At 40.9% G+C, this 22,743-nt stretch overlaps 1 protein-coding gene across 1 annotated transcript in view; it reads left to right on the top strand.

Annotated features, from left to right (window-relative positions):
• The window catches only part of EML4 (EMAP like 4), a 162,205-nt gene that overhangs the window by 1,067 nt on the left and 138,395 nt on the right, over positions 1–22,743 (top strand). The window lies entirely within an intron of this gene.

The raw sequence follows: 22,743 nt of genomic DNA, 5'->3' as shown, positions 1-22,743 counted from the left end.
CTCCTCCCGGCTCCCTGAGCCTCAGGTCCCTCTGCCTGGAGCTGTGCTGGGATCGAAAGCATCTACTACTTGTTTATCCAACTATTCCCAGAAAACCGCCAGGCTGCGTTCTCTTCGGTTTTGTTGAGGCTGCGGCAAATTGTCATCAGTTTCTTTAAGAAAAAAAAAACCAACAAACTTCACCAGCCCACTGTCTGAATGATTTGGAGGGCAGATCGCACGTAGCGTGAAGTTGTCACGATTAAAAGTGTGAACTGAAAACGTGCCTAAATGTAAGGATTTTAAAGCACGCGCGTTCCTATGTATTTTCGGCAAATTACAAGGGTCACGTAGGTGTGACCGTTCGCTTCGCGGTGACGGTACGAGTGGTGCCTACCTGCCGCTCTCTTCCTATGCCTTCTGTTCGCTCTCAGCGCCGCCGCATCTATTGCAGGCGTTTCGCGTTCGAACCCACTCCATCTTTTGTCAAAGAATAATTCTGTACCTCTAAAAATTAGATTAATTTATTTTTACAGCACTCCAGTGAAATCTGTAATAATAGTGAATAGTTCTCAATTTTCTGGAAAAACTGACTCATTTAAATACTTCTGAGTGTGATCCTAACCTGTCAGGCTTTTGAAATGTCAACTCCAGCGTTTTGGGCACCTGTCCAAAGCAAACTGGTGTGCCGTAATTAACAGTGCACTTCGGCAGTTTGGCTCCTTGCCTGATACTCTCTCTTTGCTCAAGGAACTTCCACGGTCATTTTGTATGTGACGATCAGAAAGCGACACATGGAGGAATTGTACGGGTTCTGTTCCCGTTTTTTAGAGGGAAGATTGTGCCTATGGGTAACACATGCAAATGTGTCGTGGTTAATATTTATGAGCCTCTTTACCCCAGTAGTGGAACTGATCACCATTTCAAAGGGCACCGATATTGCTTTTAACTCGTGGAGTACTGGTCCTGCTGAGGTTGATATTTAGAAATAACTGTTATGGGTTGTAAGTGGAAAAACCCCAATTATTCTGAAGTAATAAAGCGTCATTCTCCTGCGCGGAGGTTGCTCGCGGAGCAGTGGCGCGGGCTGGTTGGGTGGACCAGCACCTTGCGCTGGAGTGGCAGTCGGCTGCTCAGAGCATCCCACTTGCCTTGTTAAGGGAGGCTCCATCTGGACTTATAATTTATTTCACTGTTTGGTCAGGAAGGCACTGTGATTTTTATTAGAATTTAATGGGGATTAAGCTCAGCTCAGCCTTGTAAACTGTATGTTATGATATTCGTTGTTAGTTGGCCTTTGATTTAGCTTTGGCGAGCACCGATGCATGGTGGTTTTCTGGACTTGGGCTGAGGAGAGGGCATTCCTAGAATCTTTACCTTTGAAGGATGAAACTTTATGCGACTTGTTTTCATGTTTGAATCATGCTGCTCGGTCCTCTTCTATATTTGTAATCACATGTTGGTTGCTCTAGCTGCTAACAAGTGTGTGGTGTTCACAATGTGTGAATTGTTCTGAGATTTTTTTTTTTAAAACACCTCTAATTAAAATCTAATGTCTTGAATTTAATTAGCTGTCTGCTGAATGTCTTTTAGGAAGGCCTTAATGTAATTTAGAACGAAATGTAAAAATTAATTAAAATTATTGTTGGCAAAACTGTGCTATCTATGTACGTGCGTGCTCAACCAGTTGAGCGAGCTTATTAGAGAGCAAGTTGTCCTTTTAATGCCTCCTGTCATTATCTGGAAGGCAAAATGTTATTACAGATTGTGCCCTCCAGCACAGGCAGAAATACTGTCTTACATGTCTCTTGCAGTTGAAAATACTTTACGCAGCTGTTTTCCTTTGGCTTCCACGTTGAAATTTTTATGAGAATAAACAGATGAAAGAAACCATTTCATATGTAATTTAGAAAATTGTTTTGGTTATTAGTTTAGTAAATGCTTATGTAGCACTCCCCTTAAGAGCATGCAAGTACTGTATAAAGTAAGAAAAAATATCTATTATGAGTTAACTTGCACAGCTGAAATAGGTATTGATTTACTCTTTTGATAAAACACTGAGTTATTTTTGCATTTATTGGGACTTCAGTACCTTTTGAATATCACCAGTGGCAAAGTGGTTATTGAATCCCATTTATTGTCTCAAGTAGGACAGTCATACCTTACATTTGAGCATGTCTAACACGACGGTCGTCAGAGGGCTCAATGGGTTTTGGCCATCTGCTTTTTCAGATGCATCCCTTGAAGTGAAAGAATGTGCTTTTGAATGGGAGCAAGAAGTCTGGGAACTTGCACTGAGCACTTCGACTCCTGCCTTGTGCCCTTGCTGAGACAGGAGCACAGCATGGGCGTCTGGCTCTGCCAAGTTCTCTCCCGTCTTAGGTTCCTGATCAAAGCAATCCGAAGATGGCATCTTCAGGGAAAACAAAGCACTGTTAATTCTACCAAAAGTATTGAGCAAGAGAGTTGTTACCCCCCCCCCCCCGCCCCCCGAAAAAAAAAGCTCTTGTGCTGCGAACTACTGCCCTGCATCTCATCCACCCTCACACCGGTGCCTGTGAGCCCATAGTGAACTGGTTTGGAGATGACCATCAGAGAGCTGTAGGACTGTAGAAGGCCGACAGTTTTGCCAACAATAATTTTTATTTTTATGTGTCGTCATGGATTATATTAATTTACAGCCTTTCTGCTCGCCCCAGGTGTTTTGGTGGGTTTCTCCCTAAATTGGCCTGCTAGAGGACAGGTGGTGGGAGGGGAGCAGTAGGAGCCCTCAGCCGAGGGTGGGTGGGACATGGTGGCACTGTGTGGTCGGCAGCTCTGGGGTTGGCTCTGCTGCGTTGTGAACCTGCTGCAGCCTGGAGGGTGATGCCATTCTTGGGCCCAAAACTTAACTTTCTGGTGCAGCTGATAAGCTCATAGAATATCTCAAGTTGGAAGGGACCCATAAGGATCATTGAGTCCAACTCCCTACTCCTTGCAGGACTGCCTAAAACTAAATCATATGACTAAGAGCGTCATCCAGATGCTCCCTGAACTCTGACAGGCTTGGTGCCGTGACCACTTCCCTGGGGAGCCTGATGCCCACGTTCAGCTGAAAGGTGTCTTGGTGTGCTGTCTTTACATGAAGCATTTGTTACTCCGTCATTTCTCTGTGGCACCTTTTAAGCTGTTCATTTCTCTTACTTTCTGTAGAGTTAATTGGCTAAGATATGAGATATTCTAGGTTTAGGCTTATGAAGAGTGAGCCGTGACCTGGGGCTGGGGCGGGGTGTTCTTTGGCGGACAGTCTTCCCTGGCTTTTAGCTGTTAGATTGCTTTCCCTTCTGAGAAGGCTTCTGCTAATTGAGCTCTGTAACAATAACTCAATGTAAACACAGATATGGAAGCATTCATCAGATCACGTTATAAAAAATTACTATGGCCGTTTCCAAGTTTGTCACCAGCCTGTGATGATAACATGGTATAAAACATTTCAGTAGGACTCTCTCCAGTGATGAGGTCTGTGGCAGAATAGTAACTCATAAAAATAAATGAAGAAGTCTCAACTTCTGTATTCAAGCTGTGGTTTTTGGGCAGCTGTGAAGGATGCCCTGAAGCTTCGAAGTAGTCTTTACTCAAAAATTCTTTGTGATTGAAAATATTTTCACAGTGAAATTAAAATCAATCTTCTCTTGAAGTCTCAGGCAAACAGAATAATTTAGGATTTCTTTTTTTTAAAAAAAAGAGTAGTTGAGCTTATGATTTTTTTTTTTAAAGTAAAACAGAAGGCAAAGTAAAGGTATAATGACTAAGTAGAGACCAGTTTGCTCTGCTGTTGATGTTATTGGAGGGAGAGATGGAGAAGTAATAAGGAAGATTCACTTAATTTTATGTAGGATCTACATAATATTCTGTTGCTGTATGTACTGCTACTAACTGCAGTATGTGTACTAACTACTTACTGGAGGGATGGCATGTAGGTCAGTTCCTATTTTTTTTTTCTTAATTTCTTAAGCGGGGTATCGTATAAAAGTCGTTGGAAAACATTCCTGTTTCATGAGTATGTCAGGTCTGCATCGGCTAGCTACTGAGGCAATGTTACGAGTATGTGCTGCTTCTCTACATTTGAAGAGCCAACAGTGTCTGCCGAACCCTTGGCTTTGCTAAAACCCAGTAAGCTGTCTTTATAGCCCCACATGATGTGCGGGCACGTATGCTAGAGGGGTCTGGAGAGCTCAAGCAGGGAGGATCTTGTGGTCGCTGGTGCTCTGAGTCTGGGGAGTGTGTGTGCATCATGATTCATCTCTGGCTGGGTTCAGTACCTAGAAAAATGAGCATGTGGAATGACTACAGCAAGTTGGGGTATTTGTCATTTATTTGGGCTAGAATATCAAGTTTTACGTTTGCCTGTCTAGACTGCGAAAGTGGCCGTGGTGCTGCAGTGCGATCGCTCATAGTGACAGCGAGCTCAGCTTAACTCATGGGGCTCTGTTCATGGGATTGCTCTGTGCTATTGTCAGTGTGCTAGTTGTCTTGAAAATAAAAACTTTGGCAGGATGTTAGTCTGCCCTGCCTGAGAAGGATGGCCTTGGTTGTGCCAGGGGTGATTAAACTGAAGTAGCAAGGAAGACGGGCTGTTTGCTTTAGAAACTCAGTGGTGGCCCATCTTTTGCTACAAGGGGCTTTAGTTAATGGGCAGCGAGGAGGAACCCTTCGCTCTGTAGCCAGCTGAGAAGCAAAGGATCTTGTGTTTAAAAAACAATCCTTTTTTTGCACAGAGCAATTGGCAATATTTGGCCTGGTTGTGAGTAACAGTCTCTTTTAAAAACAAAAAAAAAGAAACAGAATCCCAAACACAGGAGTCTCTATTAGAAAGACTCTCTTCTCTCTCTCCTTTAGAAAGGCTTTTAATGCCTGGGGTGCTGAGAAGAATTTTTGGCCTCACGATTTGTTTTCATACTCTTTGACTGAATATTTTTGGTGTGGGAAGTAGTTATCTGACAGAATTTTCTCTTGTCTGAAGAACCAACTCTGAAAGGATTTTTTTTTTTTCTGTGCTTTATATCATGAGATATGTCAGAGGGAAGAAGTTGGTCAGGAACAGTGCTTTTACAAATCCTCTGAAGCATCGTTTTCTTTTGTAAGCAGCATTATGTTGCTGATTGTGCTGTCAGTAATGCACAGGGAGATCTGTATGTCACTCCTTGCTCTTCAGAGTAGCTGTTTCCCTTCTTGGTGTGGTTTCTATCAATTACTGAGGTTTAGTTTCCCCTTCTCTCTTTAGGTGCTTGCTAAATCTAATCCTTAATGAACGCGATTTTAAGGCCAAGAATGTTGCTCCCGTTTTACTCACACGTAATGTAATAGGAAGGGTGTTAGAGGGTAATTAATTTTATAGCACATGGCATGTACGATGACAGTGCAAGTCTCTGCTCTTGCTGGTGTTAAGTGTTTCTAGTGGGGACATTCTTCTGTTTAGGAGATGAGAATCACCTGATAAACAGCTTTTTTGTAAGCTTCACTAACTTCCTTTTCAAGAAATCTTTCTACTGTTACTTACGAGCTCAGGTGGAGTCACTGCTTGCCTGGCTTTTCCTCTGTGTAAACAAGTGAGCACAAGGTACCAACAGCTTAAAGAGGAATTGTTAGCCTTTTATCTTTCATCTGCTTGTTGAAATGGATGCAGAATTTTGTTTTTCTGGGGTTTTCTTTCGTCAGGTGCTGAAGGATGATACGTGGAAACACCACATGGTGATGTGCAAGCTCTTCTGAGAGTTTTGAGTCATCTCGAGGAAACACATATATGGGCACGAATATTTGAGAAGGTTGTGTTCATGGGAAAGCTTGCAATCTGAGCTGATAATTCCGACAGTCTGTGGCAGTAAATGGGTGGTGCTGCTGGAGGGGTGGGATGTGAAGAGACATTAAAAGCCTGAGTTTATTGCTAAATCTTGGAAAATACAAAATGTTTTTCTCCTCTGGTTTTGCTCTTTTTAAATTTTTTTTTTTTCCCTTCCTGGTGCCTTTTACTTCTTCCTTTTATTTAATATTGTTTTTTTCTTTTTGCTCCATGCTGTAAGTATTCATGCTACATAACATCAGTGAATATTACAATATTATTCCTGAGCTTCCTGCCCTAAGACTTCTGACTGGGTTGGATGAACTAGGTTTTTTTTTTTTATTGTTTTGCTTCTCAGTGGGTTGCCTCTTCTGCTCATCCTCAATAGTTTCAGCCTAACTTGTTTACTAAATATAGCTGTGTCTTGATGTTCTTTAACTGCTGGGTTCCCGACTACTCTCCTGACTTTTTAGTTCTGTACTGCTCTACTTTGCATGACAGTGCTGTTCTGTCATGCAAAGGATGATATTTTTTTTTCTTTTGTAAGCATTGGAGAATCCAGTTTCTTTCTTTGGTGATGGTCTACACTGCCTTTTTGTCCTGTCTAATGACATGGATTGAATGGTCCCACAGCTTTTAGGCAGGATACTCTAGAGTGCAAATCTGTTGTATTGTAGAGGTTGGCTTACTGTTTGTTCCTATATACATTAGCTTTCTGGAGCTGCTTGTACACGTGTATTACTTTTGCACATGTGCATACACATACTTGTACAAGTGTATTGCTCTTACACATAAAAGTGCAATGGAAGGGGCGAGAAGGAGAGCAACATAGATGTGCTCTATAAACAGTTAAGATATATTTTGGAAAGGGATTTCAGATGTTGTATTAAATTAAAAGAAAATAGTCACTGTTGTCTCTTGCCCGATTCTCTTGTTTTGCTGAAACTCAGCTTGTAGCTGTGAGTGCAGTGCTCTAGCCTGGAGTTGGTTCCTGCTTCTGCCAGTTTCTTTGGGCTTTAAAAAAAAAAAGGGGGGGGGGGCTGAAACAAAACTGTTTTATGTTTGAATATATTTTGGATTTGTGTAAACAGTTTTAATGCATCAAGCTAAATTGGCAGGCTTTTGTAATCCTCTGGGAAAATTGGGAGTTCGAAACCTAGTGGATAAATTAAAGTCACAAATGCTTCTAAGCCCCGTATTTGGCTCCCTAAAGGGACGCTGTAAATTAGTTAGGCCTAGAAATGTGGTTTAGTTAAAGTAAATGAAAATGCTTTTTCATGAGAACTTCATAATTTTAAAGACAAAAGAGTTGGATTTCTTTATTCTGAGTTGAGGACACAAAAGCAAGAAAATGCCTATTAACAAGAGAAATTTATATTTGCTGTCCAAACACAAGAGGTAATGATTTTGCCACTTTTTATGGGTTTTAATGAAATTATGACATAACGGTAATAGAAATTGTTTTAAAGTGTGTAATTTCAGTCAGCTGCTGAGGTAAGCAAGCACTCACAAGCATAACTGATTTAACAATCCCAAATATACATAAAATGAATGGTAGAACTATTAGTTTGCTTATGGTTTAGTGTATGGTACTTTTTTTTACTCCTTCGAGAACAAAAGAAGAGTGTTGCTTTTACATCATGGTTCTAACAAGCTTTGTGCCCATTGCTGTACAAAACAACAGCAGGGTGGGCTGCAGTTTGTTTCCTTCCCCCTTGTTCATGGTCACAAGCAGATGTTGCCATTTTCTGAAGAGGTTTCCTGTTGTGTGCATTATATGGATCTTTAGTTAATTAGACCACTGAATATCATTGGCAAGTTCTGCTTAAAAATGGCAGAATAAAGCCGAAGGTTTCTCTTGCAGGCTCATTTTTTGAGGATGGACGTCACCTCCCAAAACTAACCATGTTTTTTAGACTTTTGTTATACGTCTTGCAGTAGCTCTGACTTTTATAACTAATAGACAAATTTTGGAGTGGCTTGGAATTGTAGACTTAATCATTTAGGTAGGGTATGGTTGACCTAATACCTTTCCAGGAGCAGTAGATACTGGAAACCTGACCGTGTGCAATGGAAGGGAAAGTGTTGCTGTCAGAGATTTTCTCGTACATCTCTAGTTTGATGTAGCTGTCTGTGGCGAAATCGTGTGTCGAGTCAGAGCAGTTCTGAGATGACTGCTGCACACGTACGTCTGGGATTCTCTGCGAGAGAATTCCACTTCAGATGTGTTAACATGCATTACAGCTGTTAAGGTTTGGGGTTTTTTTTTTTTTGGATGCAGCCTTTTTGCGTGGAGTTTCAGGAGAGCAATCTTAAAAATGTGCTTCCCAGTGTTTTCAGAGAGGTATGGAAAGGAGTAGCCTTCAGTGGTAGGAACTGTAAATTAAACTCTTTCAGCTGCAAGATTCAGAGATATGACAATACTCATGTCTGCATAGTATCACATAGCTTTTTTTAAACAAGATCTCTAACAAGGAGAAAACTACAACTTTGTTTAGCTATGAAATTCTGTATTGAACTGCTATCGCCTCCTTTTCCAACACGTGCTGTGCAAATGCCATCAGAGAGATGTAGCAGGAAATCAGTGGTTTGGGTGGCTGAAATGCTTGCTTTCTGAACTCTAGATGTATCCATTAAAGTCATGAGGCAAGGGGGACAACAGCAAGCGGTCCAAACTTTTTGCCTTTTTTTCGCATAGGATAAGCATAGAAGAACTGAGAGTCCCTATTGATGGGTTTGCAATAGCTGTAATAAGCACTGCTTTGAGTTTTAGACTTGCAAGCATTGGGGTTGGGGTGATGGGGAGGATTTCTGCATGTCTATTTTCTAAATGCTTAACATGGCATTTTCCTGTGGAAATGAAATAAATGACTTGTTGGCAGTGCTGTTCTCCAGTTTTGGATTTCATGTTATATTTTCAGTTACCTGTGACAACAGTATTTTTTGAAAGGTGCATAGAGGGGTGAAGGATTGGTTAGCATGGATAAGGTAGCAGTTCATGGGCTGAATCCTTATGAGAGGATTGAATGTATAATTAATGTGAATATATAAGTTGCCTTTGGAGGTAGATATGGTGAAATGCTTAGGAGCTTGATTTCTTTATTATTTACACTAAAGAACTGGAGCAACAAGGCCATTTATTTAGCCAGTGTAGACTTGATGGTGATACTCCTGATGTAAATGTGATTTAAAAAAAAATATTTTTTTTGAGTTAAAACTGTGTTAGATGGGAGATGCCCTTTCTATGTTAACACTTTTATTTTAAATTGTTTTAACTTCTTTTAAGTTGGCTTGATCTGCAGAAACTACTGTAGCTTGTCCAAGCTACTTAGCATAAAGCTAAGAAATACCTGAAATCTTGTTCTGAATTTGGGACGTGCATTTGTCTTCCAGGAAAACCTTCCCGGAGGTTATATGCCTTTTCTGCAGCATCCTCACTGTCTTCCTTTTGTTTCTCACCTTGTACCAGAAATCTGTTGTAGCAGCTGTGGCTGAGGACAGAACGGGTTACAGGGGATAGGAACTGCACAAAGAAACCATGGTGTTGCAGGATTCATAGTAAAATATGTGGTAGGCTGAAGGTGCAGTGTGCCCAGTGGTGATAAGCACAAATCCTATAAGGCAGGGTAATATAGGTACTATAGGATTCCGCGTGACTTCAGGTTCTGGATAACAGCATAACATTCTCTAATTTTACAACTAAACCTGTGTTACTCACTTTGGGGAAGCTAATGGAGCTGGGTTGTCCTGAGTTTCTTTTTTTAAAAAAAAATTTAATCTTCCACCCTGGGGGAAGTATTTAGCCTTAATTTGTACTTCTTGTTTCGGTTCTGTTGGATTTTAAAATGGGGAAAAAAACTTCACCCAACCCTATGAACATTCGTGTGTTGTTGGTATTGTAAGTTAATGAAAGCTATAGCTACAGAGTGTTTAGCGGCTCCATAGAGAAAGAGGTGGGTGATTTGAGGGGAAAAAATATATTTTAATTAAATATTTTCAGCATAGCTTTTTTTTAATAAGTTGTTTGTTTTCCTGTCAAACATAGAGAAACTTAGAATTCAGCATGGTAATGGAAAACTGTGAACAATTCAGATTCTTGGAAAAAACCTGTTTTTTTCTGAGCACTTAATCTGGCTTACTAGTGTTTCGTTAGAGGTGATGCTCCAGTATGGTGCTATTCCTGTGCTATTTGCTAACACCGCTAACCTGAGTGGTCAGGTACAAGCATTAAATGGGAGCACATCCATATCCGTTACTGTTTGAGTGCCAGTGAGGGCACTGGAGGTCTCCTCTTCAGTTCTGGAGGTGAACATGCTCACCACGTGGTATGGGTATGGCTGGGTGATCGGGATGCTCTGTGTATCGTAAGCCAAGGAGTGTCAGCAATGTGCCTTCTCCAGGGCTACAGTACCACAGAGGAACACAGAAATGATCAAGATGCAAAGAAAATAGATCTAAGCTTGCAATCTGCAAATTTTTAAACTAATGTTTAGAACAACTGCAGCCAAGAACTGAAAAACAATCCAACTTTATTAATGTGGAAAATATATACTAGAAGTTACTGGTTAATGACAAATTTAATTCTAAAATAGACTTCAATTTTTCATTTTTAGATACCAAACTTGTAGATGTTAATAGTTGTTAGTTATTTAAATTCTGTGGTGGATGCAAGCTTTTGTTTTAAGATGCACTATAGGGAAAGCACCTATTTGCAGTTGGTGAGAGTGTGAATGCATCCAGTGAGTTGCTTAAAGACATCAGTGTAATAAAAATCTTAATGATTATATGTGCTAGCAACGGAGAGAGGAAGTTGGAAAATGCTGATGCAGGTTAAGGGAGTTTAATATTCTAGGTAATCTGCATCAATTACTTCTTTAGACCTGTTAGATACGTACAGTGTATGGCACAGGAGGGGAAGAACCCCTCCTGTTCTGGTCTTTTGAGCATGACAGTTTAATACATTTAGATTTAATAGTTGCAAGAATCCTATGTGTAAGAGGTGTTAGCTCTTGTTATGCTGTTGCATGCCCTTCTGGGCTTGTAGGCAAAACACCTTTGTCACTGTGTGTCTTGCAATTGTTTGGCATGTGTTGTGGACAATTTTTTTGAGGATAACTTGACGTATGGTTCTACTTTTCACTCTGTTGCTGTTTAAGTAAAGAAATGGGATCCCGTGCTTTGGTACATCAGTAAACATCCTACTAAAAGTTCTGTTTTAAAAAAATCTTTCCAAACTAAATCCTAACCCTACTTGGCTTTTTTGTTTCTTTTTCTGTGTCAGGCCAGCAATGCGTTCTACGGTATTAACATGCTAGTTTCCACTTACCTGATTTGTGTGCCCTTTTGCAGTAAAACAGCTGAGCCTTTCTTAAAGTGGGAGCTCAGAGCTGTGGTCCAGGTGGCTGTGTTGCTTTGTGCCTTGGTGGGAACCTGCCTTCCAACCCTTAGGAGAGGCAGGGTGGAGGCTGGCTCAAACTCATAAAGGATGCTGTGATCCTTCTTCTGCAGTGGAACCCGCAAAAGGCAGTTGCAAAGTTTTTAGGCGCGTCGAGGATGCTGGCTGGAAGAATGAAAGGTACATGCAGGGTCTGTTCTGTGTAGATGTATTACCAAGGTAACTTTGGGGTGAAGGTATTCAAGCTGTGGGCATTGGATTGGCAGTTGTTATCAATCTCTGAGCTTGGTGTACTGCAGAATGGTTTCTTGTGGGTTAAATATCCTGGTGCGTGTTAGCAAAAGCAGACATTAGGGTTTGCTTGGAGGAACCTTAAGTTGCTCTTTCATTAGGATAATTTGTTAGTGAGTTTTATGGTATTGGGTGGGACTTAAATCTGGCATCCTATTTTCCAGGATGAGAGACAGGGTTTTTTATACCAAGTCACCTGAGTTTTGAAGAGATTTTTGATCATTTGTTTTGTATGTTTGAGCCAAGCTTGGGGTTCTGCTACAAAAAAGTGTTTGTTCGTGTGTATTGCACTCTGCTCTTAGAGGAATGTAAGGGGTTGGGAGAGTACTTAATTTGATTTTTAGTAGTCAAATGTTGAAGCGGTCATCCTTCTCAACAATTAAGAGTGTAAGCTGTTTACTACTTTATTAAGGTATTTCAGAACACATGCACATCAAGCGTGCCAGCTGTGCAAGCACCAAGCAGCGTCTCTTTCTCTGTACCTGTGCAAAGCCTTACAGCTTAATATGTGACTTGTTCCCAAATACAGCTGGACCTGTGGGGGAAGAGGGGAGGCTCTGAGCTGCTGGATGAGCACTGCTGTATGTGTGTACTCTGAACCCCAGGATCTCACCTGGGACTAGCAAGGAGTTGTTTTGTGCGGGGGAGGAAGTTGCTTACTGCATTGAGCAAGAGAGCCTCTCTAAGTGAAGTGCAAATGCAAAGCTTCCCTCCACACAGGGATTGCTCAGCATTTTTTCCTGTTGCTTTCACAGGGGGCTTGGACCTTTGATACCCCTATATTTGGTCTGATTTGTCCCATTTACTTGTCAGGTCTAACTATTTTAAATGGTACTGAAAGTGTGGGCCATCAAAGAGTTAAATGTCTGTCCTTTTAACTCAGATATTTATGGGTTGTAAACTTAGCATTTGAAGTTCTGGCTCTGCTGAAGTCAAGAAATTTCCTGTTGTTTTTGACAGAACAGAAATTTTACCTTTTGTTTCCCTCCCCTGAAGGAGGCCCCGTTCCTGTCCTTGTCCTGCTCCAGTTCTCTGACTTTCCTTGTCTCCGTGCAGGGAGTCCCTGTTGGCCCCTGCACTGGCAGAGCTGGATGCAGCTTGCTTCACCTAAGCCTTACAAATTCGGGAAAGGTAAAGAGGGGAGGTGATGTCTGTGCAGGTGAGATTTGAAACCTAGGTGGGACTTGACTTTTTTGATTGTCCTCCCCCTCTCCCCCCCTCCCAGTATCTAAACACGGTGATTGGAAACCTTCAGAAATATGAAAATGAGGACTACTGTTTGTGTGCTCTATGGATATCGGTTCAGCTATCACCTAGCTAAATAATACAGATATGTGTAGGGGTTATTGCTAACATGCTTTTAATTATCTGCATTTATGTAATTATTTGCAGTAGAAATTTGTTTCCTGTTCCTACAGCTATAGCAGCTTTACCAGCAAAGGGCTCTAACTTGGCTGCTGTTTCTGTGAATTAATGGCAACATTTGTTGTTTGCTTTTTATAGACCACAGAAGGAGTTTTTTCAAAGCTATAGATAAAATGAGGAAGGGAACTGGGAGAAAGTGAAAGGGAATTGACAATAAAGCATGCATAGAGTATTTGCAGCATGTATTGTATTTATCCGTACGTGCAGATTTGTGTTTGATTAGGGTCACTTTTATCTACCTTTCAGCCTTTAGTTGAAGTTAAACAGATTTAATATGAATAGTCCTTACTTCTGTTTCCAGAACGAACTGGGGAGTTTCCAGACTCTGGGGTGTGTGTGTGTGTGTATATGTACCACTACCACCATCATCACCTCCCCCCCCGGTTTTATTTAAAGGCACTAAAGTCTGGCCTTTTTTAGTTCATAACTGAACATTTCAAAGAATGCCATTACAGTTTGTTCCAGACCTGGTAATGTGTTACATTTTCAGCAGCATCTACAACAGGTCTTTTTGACTTCTATGAAAACTACATAAAATCATTACATAGTGCTCCTATAACTTCATTAAAGTATACATGCATTCTTCAGTTGAAACATTTCTATTATATTATATAGCCCTATTTTCAGGTACATTTTGCATGTATGATTAATACATATTTTAGTTTCTTTTCAATATTATTGGGTCTTTATCTTATGCATTGCAGTATGTATTTTGGTTTTGCAAAAGTCTAATCTAACTCTGAAGTAGCTTTTTACCCCTCTTTGCTGTGTTGCTATTTACAAGTCTTTTGCATACAGTGTACGGATTAAAACTCAAATACCGTCAAAGTTAAACTAATTGGCAGGTAAAAGAAGATGGAAAACTTTACTAGAAAGAATTGACTTGCCTAAGATGAACAAGAAGCTACGTTTTGGCAAACAACTCTTCTGTACTATCATATGATCTTTGTATATGTATTTTAGAAGAAAAATGGGTAGGGTTGATGTCATCTAAGAGCTGCCTGTTCACTCTTAACTCTTCTTCATCAGCTTAATTACCCTGGGTTGTTAGAGACCCTTGAGTTGCAGTACTGGCTGAACAGCCTCCGGTAGTGGCTTCTGCTTTTGATCTACATCATTCTCTATTACGGAATAGGGGTGTAGAAATAACTATTTCATAGTGATTATCATAATCTGTTTCATCAGCTTTGATATGTATGTGTTAATGTCCCCTCTTCTGTGCAGCACATGTTCTATCTAATGTTTTCCTCTAAGCTCCATGTGGAGTGGCTGGTCAGTGTCCTTGAGCCACGTGCTACCTGTGGGCACTGTTGTGCTGGGAAGCAGAGCCGGGTTCCCACTGGGGTTTGGGGTAACCCATCTGGAGGAAAGCCCTCGAGGTGTTGCTCAAGATGAAAGCCATCCCTGCGGCTGTTTGCTAATCCCTGTGCACATGTGGTCCTAAGTGATGTCTAGGGAAGCTGGAGATGGGCTGTGTGTAAGCAGGGATTTCTGTGTGCTTGCATGAAATAGGAGTAGTTTTAATCATTAGATATTAAACATTGCTTTGGCTGGCTGTGAACAAGCAGCGTTGTAGTAGGGAAGGGAAAGGCAAATGTCTGCCCGTGAAAGAAAGGCCTCTAATCAGAGGCTGTGGGAGGCACCCTGGGCTACTCTCTGGGAAGTGTCACTGGGATGCTGACAAGCTGCAGCTGGCTGGAGTGGTCCTCTGCAGAGCAACTCCTATTTCTGCCTGTTGTCTTAGGCTGCCATAACATGTGCTCCTCGCTATAAATACCTAGATTTTCCAACACCGTAGAATTTTGTAGAACTCTTCTCCCCACCTCCCCAAAGTATCTGTATGGATGTTTTGGTGTGTGGTGGGTTTTTTTAAAACTTTTTTCCCTTGGGGAATATAACTTTCTGCTGGGTTTTTTTTACTGACTGCCATTTAACTTCAAGTTTTTGCTGAAAAATTGTTGAGGTGGGTCCTGACTATTCTTGCTGTTAGCTGCAAGGCTATACTCTAATTCTTGAAGAGGAGGCAAGGAAAGCTGATGATCATCCTTCCAGCACACTTGACAGCACAGGGAGAATTCACTAAGGAGAATGAAGGGAACTGGAGGTGACATGCACTTTCTATTTCATTCTTTTTTTTTAAACATTAAAAACAAATAAATTGTGAAATGGGGAGGCTTAGCCCCAGCCCCAGCTGCTGGCTACACTCCTGTTGCTGCCCTGGCTTGGGCTCCCCAACAGCATGTCCTCAACCTCGTGGTGGTGTCAGAACCAGGTCGTCCCTCAAATCTGGGGGCTGCTGTTGCATGCAGGCAGCAGGGCTGCCACAGCCCTGCTTTGCAAATGTTTCTGTTTGTCCAAATCTGGTGGTGCACAACATGACCATGAAGAGTGTAGCAGGAAGACATCAGCTATGTTCTGTCATGTCATGTCACTGTTTTACTAACTTGTGCCCTCCTTGGATGCTGACTTTGAATGGTTTCAGCATTACAAAAGCAATTTTCTGTCTCCTGGAAGCAGGTTTTAGGAATTTAACTTTTTTGCTACATTAACCATCAATATTCTCAAAATGGAAAACTGAATCATGTTGATGCTCCAAGAACTTGACGTGCTGCTGGGCCATTTCCAGGGAGCTTAGAGCAAGAGGCTGCTGCTGCACTGTGCTGGCTGTTTCATCCAACAAGGATCTTTTTTTCAGTTCTCCTCTAACAAGAACCATCCTTATTTAATAAAATGATGGCTGCCATATGGCTTCCTTCTTTCCCCTCTTCCCTTCTTTTAATTTTGCATGTGTGTTTATGTAGTAAAAGCATCAGGAAGACCATTTTCTATACTATCATAACACTTGAAAGTAGGTACATTTCTACTTGTTTTTAGGGACAGTTTACTTGCAGTTCAGTGAATTAAGGAAATATTTTGTTTATGTTAGTAAGCTATACTCCTGAAAGTTCTTACATTTGTGGGGTTGTTTTCATGTTTAGACTTTTTTCTTCTTCTTTAAAAGTGGTTAATGCATTTTAAGGTGACTTTTAACTAAGGAAATATGACACAACTTGGTTTTGCAAAACAGAAATATGCTTTTTTAACATATGACATGTAATCTTATTTTAAAAGAATTTATGTTGGATAAGCATTTTTTTATACAATAAGGTGCGTTCGACTTCTTTGATTGTTATGATTTGATTATTTTGTTTGATGTGACTCGTTTTTCCAAAGACTTTTATTGCAGCCATTACACACATACAACACGAAGCCTAGAAGGTTGTGCAACATCAGATCGCTGAAGATTCTCTGCTGCTTTTACAGCTGATTTTTGTGTTTTGTGGTGCTGAAGTTAATGATTTCTTGCTGTGCCTATTCTGTTTCACATGCATAGTGCATATTGTATCTGCTTTATCACTGAGAATATTTTTCTGAACCCACATGTGTCAACATAATTAGTAGGCAACTAATCTTTGGCTTTGTAATTGAACACACAGTTGTACTTAAGTGCTCTCTAGTGCTGCTGCTTTTGTTGATCTAGGGAGTGACCTGTAGGCACCATATAGAATAGTTATAATGATCAGAGGTAGTGCAGCTCTTCTGCTACATATTTTGATCTTTTTATTGCCATACATGTTCTTCTAGTCATTTTGCATTTCTCTTGCTGCTCCCTTTTGAGTAAGCCTTAGAGAGGGGCTGTGAATTGAGCAGTTCAGCTACTTTCTACCTGCCAGAAAAAGCTCAGTTTTAGCTTTGAGGCAGTATTTATAGTCCTTCAGTAGGTTGTGTTCCTGTTTGTATGAAAACATTACTAAGAGTGTTGGTGAGGGCAAACCAGATGGACTCGAGTTCTGGTTGTGTTCTCACTGCATTCCCTCCTTGGCCCGCGAGTGATACGCTGCTGTCTTTGGAACTGTGCTTTGCTTCGTGTGCGTAAGCTCATCTGCATGGTACTGTGCCATGCTGGATTCAGGTTGGAGGTCTTCTCTGAAACTCGTGACTCAAACCGCATCACATGTGAGGCTGTGTTGGAGAACCTCAGGAGGGTTGGTGAGAGGCGGCTCTGGTGGCAGAGAACAAGGGGCTGCCCAGTGCTGTTCAAGGAGAGGGCTCCCGGGCGTGGCTCTTCTGCCCTGGAAAACAAAGGATTTTTTTTTTTTTTTTAAACTAGTTAGCCCTTATAAACTTTCTTCAGGTGAAGACTGAGTAGTGGCTCCGTTTCAGGGCAGAGCAGTGACAAAAACGAAAGGTAAGTGCTTGAAACCCAAATGATGTCTTGTATAAAATATTTAGGATTAGCCGTGTGCCCAGCATGATAATGGGTACATTTCTGCAGAAAACTGGCTAATTAATGATTTGGGTTGGCAGGCTAGACAGTTTACCTTGTGGTAACGGCTTTCTTGCATGTCTAGGGGCAGCAGGGGTAAGTCTTCTATCCTTTCAGTCATGCTGGAGAAGCCCTCCAGCCTTTCTGAGGAGTTTTAAGATTTTGAGCCTTGTAGTCTCAGCTTTACCCTCCACAAGGAGCCCGGGTGCAGGAGGGCGGTGCTGGTGTTGTGTCAGCATTGCCTTTGACTTCTCTGGATTGCTGTTAATGGCTGTATAGGAGGCTACCGGGAGGGTAAGTTTGTCATCTTATCTCTGGAGGACAGAGGATGTGGATTTTAGAAGTGCGTGGGCAGACGGTGGTCTGAAACCTTGGTTTGGAAAGTGTAGAGATAACATTGTGCCTCTGTCCTTTTGAAGAGCTTTTGAGTTGGGGGAAAGAAATTAGAAGGTGGCGCTGAGCTGTTGTGTGCCACCCGGTACGGCTGGCCTGTGGTCTGGTCCCGCTTTGCAAAGACCCGTCTCTCTCTGCTGCGGAGCTCCTGTCTGCTGACATGGTGGAGTTGGTTCACTTCTCACCCCCAAAGGGGAAAATGCCTCCTTGAGGGTGTGGCTGTAGGGCTGATGCTGCGAGGGAGGAAGAATGATGTGGTATGGTGGTAGAGCAGTTGGGGAGCCAGTCAGGTGGTGTCGAACAAAACCTAGCACCTGACTTCTCCCTCTCCTTTTCCTCCACTTCTTCCCTTCCTTCTCCTTGTCACACCATCCTCAAAAAAAGGTGTGTGAAAAGAGTGACCAGGTGCTCCCATCTTGGGAATGGATTTTCCTTTACAAAGCCTTCTGAAAAAGGTGGTTATGTAGCATTAGGCTACATCATCGTGTAATTTCAAAAAACATATATGAACAAATGTGTTACTGTTTTTTGAACCAAACCAACCCCAATCTTGAATGCAGCTAATGAAATAATTATCTCACTTGATTATCATTATTTGTCTAGCTGTCCTTGTTAAAACAGATGAGAAATTGTATTTTAATTTGGTTTTGCTGTGGCTGTGTGCTAAAAGGAAAAAAAAGTCGTCAATCTAATTCAGTCTCTTAGCATGTTTTATGGAAATAGGCTCAAATTAGTGAATTAATAACTTTTAAGTTAATATTTCTTTTACGAGACCAATTTGCAAACCCCATATTCTAAGGCCAGTATGTTGTGGAGCAGCAATCACAAGAAAGTTGAATAAGTATCAGATTACAGAATTTTCCTACGTTAAAAATATGACCATATGTGCCTTTGAATAATTCCAGATGGAAGGCTGCTGATTTATAATTTGTTGGTTAGGATTTAATTTCTTCAGAATTTTTTTTTGTAAACAAGCCAATCCATAGGTGTATTACAAACAGAAGAAAATAAAGGAATGAATTTGGTTTGCTAGGTGTATAAATCTAAACTTTTCACCTATTCCTTCTCTCCTCCCACCCTCCAAAATTTTGGTTGCATAACTGAGCTACCAGGGGTGTGTCAGGTTTAGATTGGTTGTATAGACCTTTACATCCCTAAGTGATCACATTTTACAGTATGATCATTTTTTTGCCATGTATTTTTAAGAAGCATATTGAGACGCTTATCGAGAGCATTCCCAGAGTGAATGTGAAACCTTTCAAATAAAAAGGCAAATATTTGAGAAAGTTACAAAACTGTGAAAACAATATTATAATGGAAATTGTTCTGCACCCTTGCCTCTGACTGCGACACTAGTGTACCCTGCAACTGCTTTTGAAAGAAACATACTCTGAGAGCTTGCCAGCTTATTCTCTCTAATGTTTCCCTTTTTTTTCTTTTTAAAAAAAAAGGCATTTTGTATTTATCAGATCATTTCAAAGACACTTTTGTTACAAAAGGAACCTTAGAAATAGGCATAGCTTCGTCCATGTTGTAAAACATGGTTAAATATCAGTCTCAATAATTGCAGCTGCACTTTCCTGGTAAGGTGAGAAAAATGCAATTTTAGGTTATAGTTAAGGAAGTCTTGATTGTTCCTGTATCTGAGGTCACTTGGGACTCCCTTGCTTCAGGAGTGCTTTGTAGAAATCCTCCAGTGCTCTTACCCTCATGCCCTGGGCAACTTGATCACTTGATCCCCATGGGGAATGCCTCAACCACATTTCAGGTCCTTATTACTCCTTGTTTGCTTATTCTTTATGATAAGGCAGTAGGATATTCCAAGGTAATTCAGGATGATGATTGCAGTTCTTACTATGCGTTTCTGTTTGTGTTTTCCTTGGATTTTTTAATTTACTACTTCCTCACACAGTTTTAACAGTATTTTTTGAGTCCGTATTGTAGAAAACAGTAACTGTACCCACGTCAATAGACCCTTTATTTTTAATTTCACTCAGAGTGTCACATGGGGTCCATGCGTGACCTCTTAATAACACAGATGATGGGCTTGGCATCAAAAGTGCCTGTTCTAGGTTGCTTTTTCCTCTTCATCCTCCCTTATTTTATTTCCGCTGCCACAGTCAAATTTCTGGAGTTTAAGGAAGGCTATGTACTGTATTTACTTCATAGCAGAGGAAGGTATAGGATTTAGTCTTGGCCATGGCAATTACAAAATGAGAATATCTGGAAAACTCATTTTCATGGCTGAGAACTTTATCCTTCTTTTATTATTTCTTGGGGCTAAAAATAATGTTTATTGATTATTCAGGAATCATGTGAAGTATAAAATAGGGCTTTCAGATCCTTGTGGCTTTTAAGTCTTTGTAACCTTGCTCCATGACTTTCAACTGGTCATTAAGCAAAGAGGTTCCTCATATGCTTTGGTGAGGTATTAGCTGTTTATGTCTGTAAAATGTGGGTTTTCTTTGTGTGATATAAGAAAAGAGTTTTGTGGTGTCCTTTTTACAATAAATGTAAATGTGAAAGTGAGCATTTTTTTAAAATCAGGTCAGTTTCAACCAATGTTACAAGTATGTGCGATTTAAGAGAGAAATCATCTTGATTTCTCAAGACCATCATATCTTGTATCATCTTTGTGGAAGAGTGCAACTTGAGTAAAATAGTTTCTGGAGTACAGAACCTACAGTACAGTGCTATTTCTGAAATACCACTAGGAAAGAGGCCAGGATTAGAAGGAAAGCAAAATTTAGCAGTATGGAGGACTAGGACTGCTAACGGTAAGCATTTTCTCATGCTTGTCACTGTACTGTTTTTATGCAGCAGTCTTTTAAAATGTTCAGAAGAGGCAAAACGTGATGTGCCTTTTTGGGCTCAAGTATTTTGTGGTCATCTTTATCTGTGGCTTAAACTTTTTTTTTGTTAAAATTCTATATTTTAAAGGGTTTTGTCACTTTTCTATGAAACTTTTGCCGTGGCCCTTCAGCATCTTGGATGAAAACAGTTCTGTGTAGCTAGATATTCCTGTTGACTGGCTTGTTATCTCATCCTGTGTGTAAGTTTAAATATGTTCACAAGCCCTTGCATATAGGGAGGAGGATATTTCCATGCAGTTTTGAGAAACCAAGGAATGAACGAGCTTTTGCAAGATTAGACTTATTTGCAAGGTTGCTGTTCTAAGAACTCCCTCGGAAATGCTGCTTTGCAAATTAAATCCTGTTTACTCTTCAATTAATTCTAAAATGAAAGTTGACTTACTTGGTGAGCAACTAACCTGGAAAACTTGCTGTGACATGTAAAGTGGTTAACGTATACAGTGCAGTGTTCTTTGCATGCATTTTTAAATTTTTAAAGTAGCATATATAGCAGCACCAAAGCACCATCTGGCATTTTTTTAAGCTCTGTGATCGTTCCTCTTCATCAGGGTTTCAGGAAGACACTGTCACCACACCCACCAGCAGCTCCCTCTTCTCTGGGGACTCCTTTTCCTTGTGTTTCCTACGGTGTCTGAAGGATTCAGCTGTTCAGAAGCATTTGTTTGACTTGACTCGTTCTAAGAGGTGACAGGATTTTGCTTGAGAGTCGTAAGCCCTTGAGCAAAACTTGCAAGCTGACAAAATCTGCCAGTGTGTGCCCTTGCAAGGGATGGGGGGCTGGTGGTGGGGGTTGTGCACCTAAGATCTTGGAGTACCTTAGGACAGAAACTGTGTTTTGGAGCAGAGGTGTGTAGATCGTTCAGTTATGTCAGCACCAATTTTCTGTGCAGAGCATGAGGAAGATGCTGTGGGGTGGGTGTGTAGAAAGCTTAAAAGATGGCTGAACCAGTTACATTCAGCCTTTCTACAGAAATTGCCTTTGAGCAGAAATCGGGCATGAAGAGCACAGGCTCATGTGGAAGTAATTTGCTGGAGCGATGAGAAATTAAAATTTGGAAAAAAAGAAAGGTGATGCTGTAACAGGAGGTGCAGTTGCCTCCCCCAGCGTACCCTTCCACACAAACAAATGGTGTTCCTTCAGGTGAAGAGTGGGCTAGGAGAAGACAAAAGACATATCTCTAAGAAAGCACCTAAACATTTTAGTAATATACTATATTAATCTATGTAAAACTGAAGATGTGTGGAGGAGAGGATGCATTAGGAGCTATCACAAAGCATTGTCAATGCATTCCTAAAGGGAGATGGCAGAGGTTACTTTTATTTATTTTAAGAAATAAAAATTGAAGGAATATCAAATATTATTACAAATATGAGATCCATGTGCTCCTCTCCTACAGAACAAAGTTTGTTATATAAGTATGGATTCTCTTAATATGTAGTAAGTTTTAAGCTATGCAAATCATATGTTGTCTCATTTCTGTGTAGTCTGGGTTGCCACAGGTGACTGCGATAACCAAAATGTGTTGAAAGATAAAGTTATGCATTGCATAAAAATCTAGAGTATTGTTGAATGACAAAATTTTGTGAAACAGTTAATTTCTTCATAGAGAAGTTCCTCTAGGTTACTCAGAAAACATGCTATGGCTTTTGACACAGATACATTTATAAATGGATAATATTCGGTCTGGATGGCACCTATTGATTAATTTTCCCTTTCTGTATGGGTGTGTTTGAAATTTTTGTTTTGAGACCTCTTTAGAGGAAAATGGTAGATATGTTCTTGATTCTGCAAAGAGTTAAGGCACCCGAATGAAATGGCGAACAGGAATGGTTGTAACTGTTTAAAAATTAATTGTAGGCAGGTGTTCTCAGGCTAAAATTCTTAGATATATAGAAATGTACTGTGAAATATTTCAGGTTTTTGTTTCTCTCACTGGCTTGCTTGGGGAAGAGTGGCTGGAAAGCTGCGTGGAGAAGGACCCTGGGTGGTGTTGACAGCTGGCTGAACACAAGCCAGCAGTGTGCCCAGGTGGCCAAGAAGGCCAAAGGCATCCTGGCTTGTATCAGGAATAGTGTGGCCAGCAGGAGCAGGGAGGTGATCGTGCCCCTGTACTTGGCACTGGTGAGGCTGCACCTCAAATATTGTGTTCAGTTTTGGGCCACCCCAGTACAAGAAGGACACTGAGTTGCTGGAGCGTGTCCAGAGAAGGGCAACAAAGCTGGTGAATGGTCTAGAGAGGAAGTCTTATAGAGGCTGTGGGAA

Source organism: Phalacrocorax carbo, chromosome 3 (genome assembly GCF_963921805.1).
Source record: "Phalacrocorax carbo chromosome 3, bPhaCar2.1, whole genome shotgun sequence".
NCBI lineage: Eukaryota > Metazoa > Chordata > Aves > Suliformes > Phalacrocoracidae > Phalacrocorax > Phalacrocorax carbo.
The sequence above is the reverse complement of the archived record's forward strand: the minus strand, read 5'-3'. Positions and strand labels throughout refer to the sequence as shown.